The sequence below is a fragment of the Callithrix jacchus genome, chromosome 1, assembly GCF_049354715.1.
Source record: "Callithrix jacchus isolate 240 chromosome 1, calJac240_pri, whole genome shotgun sequence".
In the NCBI taxonomy this organism is placed as follows: domain Eukaryota; kingdom Metazoa; phylum Chordata; class Mammalia; order Primates; family Cebidae; genus Callithrix; species Callithrix jacchus.
Window position 1 is genome coordinate 198,116,416 of NC_133502.1, and position 9,619 is coordinate 198,126,034.

The window sequence follows — 9,619 nt, forward strand, 5'->3', positions numbered from 1 at the left end:
CCATAACTTTATTTTCACTAGTGAGTACAATTAAAATCATAAGGAGAAGCCGAGTGTAAATCAAATTTCCTTTAAATTCCACCAGAAAGATGTACATATGACTGTCTTTACTCAGCATGCACCAATAAAAGATATGTGGTCGCCTTTGGCAGGAGAGGCAGAAATAAGCAATTTAGGATCTTAAAAGATAAAAGATAATAAAAGTAATTAAGATAATTAACCACCCCGAAGAGAGAAGAATTTACTGCTGTAAATTTTGTATTTTGTTTCGCTTGGCAATATCACAGCTGCCACTCTGCTTAATATACAACACATCAAGTATCTGAGAGTCTTTGGCTGTCAAAAAACATATATAATAAAAATTTTTTAAGAGAAAGGGAAGGAGGGGGAGGACGGGGGACTGCAATTACAACACTTTAAAAATCTGGCTAATTGAGCTTAGGACCAGGTGGGTCTCACAGGAAGGAGGTTTACACGGGCCCATCTTGCAGACCTGGGAATTATGAATTGTTAGTTTCCCCACATGTAATCTCTACAGCCATGCAGGAATCTCATCTGCCACCTCCTGGCAGGCCTATCCCTTCCCTCAATCCCCAATGTCACCAACTTAAATCAGCCCGCACTGTCCCCTCCAGGAACTGTTAGCTGGTCTCACTCCCATAATACTGTCTCACGAGCAAGGAAGAGATTGCTCTGAAATCTCAACATGACTGTCTCCCTCCCTGCATACGTCTGTCTCAAGTCCCCCCAGGACCATCAGGAACAATCCTAATTTCTCGTCTTATATTCAAGGTTCTCCAAGACTAGTCTCTGTCTTAGCCCTGAGTCCCTTATCCCCCTTCTATGATGACATTGAGTACCATCAAATCTCCCTAAGGATGTGATGTTTCTACCTGCCAGACCCATTCCCACATGAGCCATCTGTCAAACTCCTGTTTCACCAGTCAGTTCAAGGGTCCTTAGCTCATGGGAAATGCCCGTGGCTGATCATATCTCGCCCCCTGGACCCACCATGGGCACCCTGCCCTCCTGTGGCACTTGGGCCATACGTATGCATAGCAATATTTATCTCACTTTAGCACATAGTCTATTCACTTGTCTCCACATTTAGTTGAACAGCTATTTCACCCCTACTATGTGCCAGCTACTGCACTAGCTATTGTAGCCTAAAAGGTAAACTCACCCATTCATTTTAAAAATTGCTTGTTGAGCACCTTTTACATTCCAGTCACTGTTCCAGGTCCTGAAAATAAAGCGTTGAAATAAAGAGACAGCACATCTGCCCTCGTGGAACTGAAATTCTAGTAGAGGACAGAAGAGGCAGCAGGCAAGAATCCAGGAGCAAATAAACATGTACTAGGAGAGGCAGCGATAAGGGCTGAGAAGAAAAATGGACTGAAGAAAGGACAGAGTTTGGCATCAAGCAGAGGCTTGACACAAGAGGGAATGAGACGGATGTTTGGCTGAGAGCATGGCGCTCTTGGCAAAAGGCTCAGTGAGTTTAAAGGCCTGGAGGCAGGGCTGAAGCCGGGGCATGGGAGGGGCTGTGAGGAGACTTGAGTGGCTGGAGCAGGTCATCAAGGGTTGGTAGTAGAAGGGCAAGTCCTAGAGGACCTTGCAGAACATTCGAAGACTCTGGCTTCTCCCCAGGAAGGGGAGGGTCCATCTTACCTTCCAGCTCACCCTGTGCTGCTCTGGCAGGGAATGAATGCAAGGTGTGGAGGGGAAAAGGGAAGAGACCAGGGAGGAAGCTGTTGAAGCTGTTCAGGCTACAGCGGATGGTGACCTGTATGGGACATTGAATGGCCTGAATACGTAGCACGTGTGTGGAGCATGGGGGACTTTCGGTTTGGGTGTTTGTAGAAGACCATGCTTGCACACATGCACATAAACACACACACAAACGCACACACACACACACGCACACATGATCTAAACCTGTGTAGCCTGGAACTTAGATGGTGAGTGGGGCAAGGTCTTATGGCACTGAGACAGCACATTGCTGAATTCTTACAACAAATACATATTGTGTGCCATTCGTCAAACACCCAGTTTAATAAGAGAACCTCTCTCATCTCTTGCACCTTTACATCAAATACAGATGCATCACAAGTGTTCTTGATCTTTGTTGAATGAATGAATGAATGAATGAATGAAACTCTTAGGAGAAACTTGTGAACAAGTAGATATGATGAGATCGCTCTAAACCAGAGAAACAAAATGGAAGCAGGGAGTATGCCAGTGCTGCAGGAAGAGACAGCTTCCCAAGGAGGCAGCGCCAGCCTGGCCCAGCACCCATGCCAGACACACCTCATTTCTAGGTGTCCCTCTAGCCATTGACCTCCAAATCCCTCCTCTCTGAGGCCCACCAACTGCCTTCCTGTCTGCATCCCCACGGAGACACCTACCAAAAGAGCCTGTCGCAGACCATGTAAATCTCTTCCCAAATGAGGCGGGCGCCTCAGATCTCTCAATAATTAGACTTCAAGTGGCCCCCATAACTCAGCAGCTAACTACCTTGCCAGGTCTGTCAGCTTGCCCCTCCGAGGCAACCAGCCCATTTCCTTGGCAGACTGGCCCATAAAAATCTGCGAAACACATGGATTTACTGTATTTATTTATTGGGATTTGGAGAAATATACCTGGTACCCAGAGGCCTTAGGATGTGGGGACATAATTTTGAAATGCTGGTCGTTAAAATGAGAAAGAATTATAAGTAAGAGGCAGCAGGACCCAGCTCTCCCAGGTAGCAGGAAAGAGGCCACTGGTAATTAGTAACTGGATTTGAATGTGATGTGAAAGAAGCCATGTAAAAGTACCCCCAGGGAAAGACTGGCATGGTGCCTGGCCCCCAGTTCCATTTGCCCAGCAGCCTCCTCCCGTCACAGGGCCTCTGCACTCACCCTTCCCTCTGCCCGGCACTCTGTTCCCTACACACCTTGGCAGCGTGGCTCCAACTATCGTTTGGTGAGTTCTCAGCTCAGACAGTGCCTCCTCAGGGAGGCCTTCCCTGATCATGTTTCTAATTCTGTCCCTTGTCCAGGCACATTATCCCCTCACCTGTTTTAAGTTCTTCACCGAATTTAACCCATGAACCCTTGCAAAAGTGATTTGTTCATCTATTTGCAGACTTGGCTATTATTTAGCTTCCTCCAGGACAATGTAGGCTCCTTGTCCATCACCATCACCTCTGTATTCCCCACGCGGAGTGCTGGGCCAGGTACACAGTAGGGGCTCGGTATGTATTTGTTGTGTGAGTATAGGAGCAGATGTTACAGACTGGGGACAGTGGCCTCTGGCTTTTGCACATTCCCCTTCTTCTGACTGCAACACCCTTCTCAGTCAGTTTAAAGCATGATTTCACTGAATTTCATAGCAACCCAATGAGGTGAGCCTTCTTCCTATCCCCATTTTACAGGTTAGAACATTGAGGTTCCAAGATGTTAAGGAATTTCACTGTGAACTGTGGTTGTTCAGGTAGAAAGGCACAGCAAGAGAGGCTGGACCAGGTGTGACTATCCCCACAACCCCTCTTTTTGGCCATTGCTCAAGGCGGATGAGGGTACAGTGTCTGGCCTCAGACAGCCACAGCCCTCTAAGGTGCTGGGTCAGAGCCATCTGAGGCTCCACATATATGTGCTGAGGGGGGCGCCCTTCACACTTCCAGCAAAGAGAGGCCCTGGGAATCATTTAGTCCATCCTCTCATGGTACATAAGGGGAAACTGAGTTCCGAGGACTTGCCTGAAGTCACACAGTGTTTTTGTGGCAGAGAAGAGACCAGCATGAAAAGTAGAATTTGGAGTCCCATCAGCCTGGATTGGGCTCCTGGGCTCTGCCCATTTCCTTAACCTCTCAGAGACTCAGTCTTTTCATCTGATGAATGAGGAGAGGTAGGTCAGCCTGGAGGGCAGAGTGATGAGGAAGCACACAGAAGCACCCCCAGGCACATAGTGTTCAGCAGGTAATAAGAGAGAGCACAGCTGGGCACAGTGGCTCAAGCCTGTAATCCTAGCACTTTGGGAGGCTGAGGCAGGTAGATCATGAGGTCAGGAGTTCAAGACAAGCCTGGCCAACATAGTGAAACCCCGTCTCTACTAAAATTACAAAAATTAGCCAGGCATGGTGGTGGGTACCTGCAGTTCCAGCTATTTGGGAGGTTGAGGCAGGAGAACGGCTTGAACCTGAGAGGTGGAGGTTGTAGTGAGCCAAGATCGGGCCACTGCATTCCAGCCTGGGCGACACAGTGAGACTATGTCTCAAAAAAAAAAGAGTGAGAGAGAGAGTGTATTGAGCACATGCTTGAGGCCGGACCCCATGCTAGCACTTTACAGGTGGCATCTCATTTTGTCTTCACTGCAGGTAAGAGGGAGTTAGCATCCTTAGTTCAAGTTTGCAGAGAATAAGCTCAGAGGTATCGGTCACTTGCCTGTGATCATACAGCCAGCCAGTGGGAGAGCCATAATTTGAACCTGGCTCCGTCTGACGTCAGAATCTGCATTCTCTGTCATCCTACTGGAATGGTGGTTTCCTCAGATGTAAAATGAGAAGATCCAGGCCAGTGGTCATCTTGCAAACCACAGGTGTGTGAAAGGCAAACAGTTGGAATAAGGGCATAGATGGGTAGATGGAAGGGAGGACTGAAGTGAGGGGTGGGTAGGAAGATGAGTGAGTGGATGGATGGATGGTGGGTGGGTCAATGGGTGGATAGATAGGTGAGTGAAAGAGTGGATGGGGGATGATAAATAGGTAGGTGGGCATCTGAGTGGGTGAACAGATGGATATTTGTGGATGGATGAATAAGTGGATACTGGGTGGGTGGATGGATGGATGGATGGATGGATGGTGAGTGAATTGATAGATAGCTGGGTGGGTGTTTGAGTGGGTGAATGGAAGGATAGATGGATATTTGTGGGTAGGTGAATGGATAAATAATGGATGGGCAGATGGATAGTTGAGTGAGTGAGTGGATGGATGAGGGCTGAGTAGATGGCTGGATGGATGATGTGTGGGTAGATGGATTGTTGGGTGACTGAGTGAGTGGATGGATGAATGGATAAATGAGGGGGTGGACACATGGGTAAGTGGGTATGTGCACAGGTGAGAGAGTGAATACACAAATGGATAGATATTGGTGTGTGGGTAGATTGATGGCTGGGTAAGTGGGTGAGTGGTTGCATGGGTGGATGAATGATGGGTGAGTGAATGAATGGATGTGTGGGCAAGTGAGTGGATGAATGTATGGATGAATAGATGAGTGAACAAGTAGGTGAGTGGGTGAGTGGGTGGGTAGCTAGATGGATGGATGGGTGGGTGGGAAGATAGGCAGGTGAGTGAGTAGTTGGATGTGCAGGTGGATGGATGGATGGATGGATGGATGGATGGATGGATGGATGGATGGATGGATAATTGAGTGAGTAGGACAGTGGATAGGTGAGTAAGTACATGAGTGGGTAGGTGGATGGGAAGAAGAAAGAAAGGTAGGTAAAAGTCAAAATACCCCCTGCATGCCACAAATGTTGCTTCTCTCTCTGAAAGGTCATTCCTGCCTCTGAGTGGCAACTATCTCCCTCCCACCCCTTGGAAACCTACAGGCATTTCATGCACTGTCAGGTTCCCAAGACTCCAGCTGGGGCCCCACCATGTGCATGCTTCTCTGCACACGCACAAATACACACACACAGAGAGAGAGAGAGAGAGAGAAGAGAGTGAGAAAGAGAGAGAGAGAGGGGGAGAGAGAGAGAGACTCTCAACACAAAGGCTTCTCCCTCCACAAATGTTCTGAAGGTGGTCTCCTGGGCTTCTCAGAGCAAAAGGACATAAACACCTGGTTTTGCAAAACAAATTATTCATTTTATAGCATGTCTCTCCCAAAGCAACCTAAGGGGGGAAAATTATATTCTATTTTCCATGCTTTGTGTGGAAGAAAATTATCTACTCAGAGCTCCTCCTACTGTTAAGTCCTTCCCCACTGGGAATAGAGTTTCAGTGGCTGAGGTGTCTGTACTTTCCCAAACTGAGGGATCTCCCTTGAATTTTCTCTAGAGCATCAGACATACCTAAGACCAGTCGTGTGCCTCTGGATTTCACACTCACCTTACTGGGCCTTGGTTTCTGCTCTGGACTCCAGGGCTAAAGGGTGGACAGGTTTTTTGTTTGTTCGTTTGTTTGTTTGTTGCTTTTTTTTTTGAGAGACAGTGCCTTGCTCTCTCACCTGGGCTGGAATGCAGTGGAGCAATCAGGGTTTACTACAGCCTCGAACTTTGGCTCCAAGTGATTCTCCTGCCTCGGCCTCCCAAAGTTTTAGGATTACAGGCATGAGCCACTGCACCTGCCACATAACAGGCTTTGTAGCTATCATGTAGATAACATATGCCTCACCCATGTCATAGGAGTCTCAATGTGGACCAGCTCCCTGAAAACCCCGTGGTTTCTAGGGGGAAAATGAGATCTGGTAGAAAGAGCTCCAGGGCAGCCCTAGGCCTCAGTGCCCACCTCTCCGCCTTACTTGCTGTATGACCTTGAGCAACTGAGGCACTCACCCTCTCCGGGCCAAAATTACCTGACTACAAATACCCAGGTTGGTGTAAACCAGTTGTTCCCCACCGTTTATGGACTAGACTTCATTCTCTCTTTTGTTTTTCTTTAAAACAGAATAGGCCTGGACTAAGCATTTATATACACCATCACATATAAGCAGCACCGTGCCAACCCTGAGAGGCAGCACTCTAGACCCCCATTCTACAGGTCATGACACAAAGGAGGAAAAAGGTGAAGGCCAGTGGCTCGTGGGCAGAGTCCACACTCAGATTCTGGTGGAAATACAAGTTTGCTGCGATCATGTGATTGCCCAGGATGCATGTTGAAAACTTGCTTCTCTCTTCTCTAACACATCATTGGCGTCTCTCTGCGTCCTTTCGTCCTTCTGTCTCTGCGCAGGATTGTGTTTCAGTGTGTGGGTGCGTGCCCTCCTGATAATTCCCTCTCCATGGGCATTTAGGTTGAGTCTGAATGAAAATCATTTTAAGGGCAAAATATTTTCCAGTCCTTCCCAGGCCTGGGACGGGCGTCTTTTCAGAGTCTGTGTTTGGAGACTGTGATTTACAACACAAACCATGGGGTATTTCCCAAGTGATGGCAGGAACTCAAGAACCATGCGTCTCAGTTGCTTCCCTCATTGGTAAAATGGGCAGCTATGCCGGTGAGTCCTGGGAGGAAGCTGGAAAGCAAACATACCTGGGTGTCCTGATTCTCGCCTTCTTTCTCCTCTTCTCACCACTCCAATTCTCAAAGCTCATGCCTGGTCCAGGACCCCACCACCACCCACTAATCCACTGGCAGTCCTGCTTTCAGTTTCCAGCTTGCAGGAATTTGAAATGAGCCAAACATCAGAGACAGATCCTTCTTATTCCTCTGGAATATCTACTTCTAAGTCCCACAGAAGAGCAGCTGCAAAGAGAAACAGCCTGGTCATAAAAGTGGGATTTTAAGGCTTACACTGCTGTGGTTTCACTCACTGGATAATCTTGAGCAAGGCAGTTTATTCACTGCAGGCCTCAGTTTCCTCATCTATAAATCGGGAGTCATAATCATTTTCATCAATAACAACCTCTCCACGGTCCTGGGGCCAGCCATGTTTCTTAGCAACTCAAAGCCTCAGTTTATGTGCCCACAAAATGGGTTAATAATGATAACAGGCCTCACTGTGTTACTCTGAAACTTTTTGTGTCTCTCTCTTTTTGAGACTCTGGAGTCTCGCTCTGTCACCCAGGCTGGAGTCCAATGGTGCGATCTTGGCTCACTGCAACCTCCACCTCCCAGGTTCAAGTGATTCTCCTGCCTCAACCTCCGAGCAGCTGGGACTACAGGCACGCACCACCACGCCTGGCTAATTTTTGTAATTTAGTAGAGACAGGGTTTTACCATGTTGGCCAGGATGGTCTCGAACTCCTGACCTCAAGTGATCTGCCCACCTCAGCCTCCCAAAGTGCTGGGATTACAAGTGTGAGCCACTGCACCCGGCCAGTCTGACACTTCAGTGCAGTGGTAGATACCAGAAGCCAGCAAAATTTTTCAGTAAAGAGCCAGATAGTAAATACTTTTAGCTTGGCAGGCCAGATGTCCTCTGTTGCAGCTCCTCAACTCCGCCACCGTGGCATGACAAGAGCAGCCTTCGATCAAATGTAAAGGAATGATTGTGGCTATGCTCCAATCGAAATGTATTTATGGACACTGAAATCTGAATTTCATATATTTTCTTAGGTGTCACAGAATATTATTCTTCTTTTGGTTTTTTTTTCAATGATTTAGCAATGTAAAATTGCTTTTAGCTCACAGGTCCTGTTAAAAACAGACAGCTGATGTAGTTTGCAGACCTCTGATACATACATAAGTAACACTGGGCCCGGCATGTAGGTTGCAGGAAATGTTCAGGTTTTTTCCTCTCTATTTCCACTTACATTTAAATTTTAGAAAGAACTTCAGAGGTCATTTGTCCAGGAGTATTTCTATGTCCAGAAACTCCTCCATCAGACACCCCAGAGTTGGCTTTCTGAGTAGCAACTTTCTAGGATAGAGAATTTGCTTTTGGTCCTCAACTCACTCTTCCATCTGTGGCAAGTCTATCAGACAGTGACTTTACAATGCAGCAGATATTCATAGTGAACACATTTCAGTACTTCTTTGCAAGTTTTATCTCCCTAAATGCTCATATCATACCCTATGATATAGCTGCTATCGGCCCATTTTGCAGATGAGAAAAATGAGGCCAAACAGGGGGAGTTATTTGACCAAGGGTTGTACTGCTGTGACCTAGGCAGTATAGACAGGATAGGTCTCTTTGGTGGCTGAAGTCTTTCTCCCTGTGCCAGGATAGAAGTCACAGTGCCATCCAACTCCCGACACCCCCAAACCAACACCCCAGAGATCCCACCTCAGGAGTCCCGCGCAGTTGCACCCATTCCCCGTGATTCAGTGAAGCTGAGCTCTTTTGCAGTCAAGAACATCATTCTCACAGGGAAGCGAGTTTCTCTTGGTGACGGTGTGGATGGTGGAGCCGGGGCGCGGGGGCGGGGCGGAGGGGGGCGTTGGCAGGCAAGAAATCATCACATAAACAATTAAAATAAGATTTTAAAAAATATATTGCTTCCTCTGCACACTCGAGCTGCAGATCATGGCGGAAGAGCTCGCTGATGCTCAGCGCTGCTCTGTCCCTGGAGCGTGGAGCACATTCTGCTAATTGAAGCCCCAGTGTAGTGCGGCTGGCGGGTGGGGGACCTCAGGAGCGATCCATCTCCCCTGGCAGGCTCGAGGCGAGCGAAGGAAGCCTTGTAGAGCTCGTACAAGACTAATATCTCCGCAGTACAGGCAACGAGAAGCAGGAACACCCTCGTTTGTTTTTCGGCATTTTTTTTTATAGGACTGACGTGGCAGTTTTTCCCCTGATTTTTCAAAGCTACACTGACTTACTGCTCTTTGTACCTCTTGAGAGAAACATGACCCCCAAATCTTTGTCTCCTTCACAGAGTGATGAGGGATGAAGATTGGAAGATAAAATTATGGCATTTTAAAAATATCAAATTCTCTGTGTTTTATATTTACATACGACGAAAAGAAATTATA

The 9,619-nt window shown here is 47.5% G+C and overlaps 1 long non-coding RNA gene across 1 annotated transcript; it reads right to left on the minus strand.

Annotated features, from left to right (window-relative positions):
* Positions 1–240: 240 nt before the first annotated feature.
* LOC144579535 (uncharacterized) lies at positions 241–9,386 on the minus strand. The gene is made up of 2 exons (XR_013527345.1): positions 8,931–9,386; positions 241–7,447 (listed from the first exon to the last, which is right to left on the minus strand). It is a non-coding gene; the product is annotated as an uncharacterized LOC144579535 (long non-coding RNA).
* Positions 9,387–9,619: the final 233 nt, after the last annotated feature.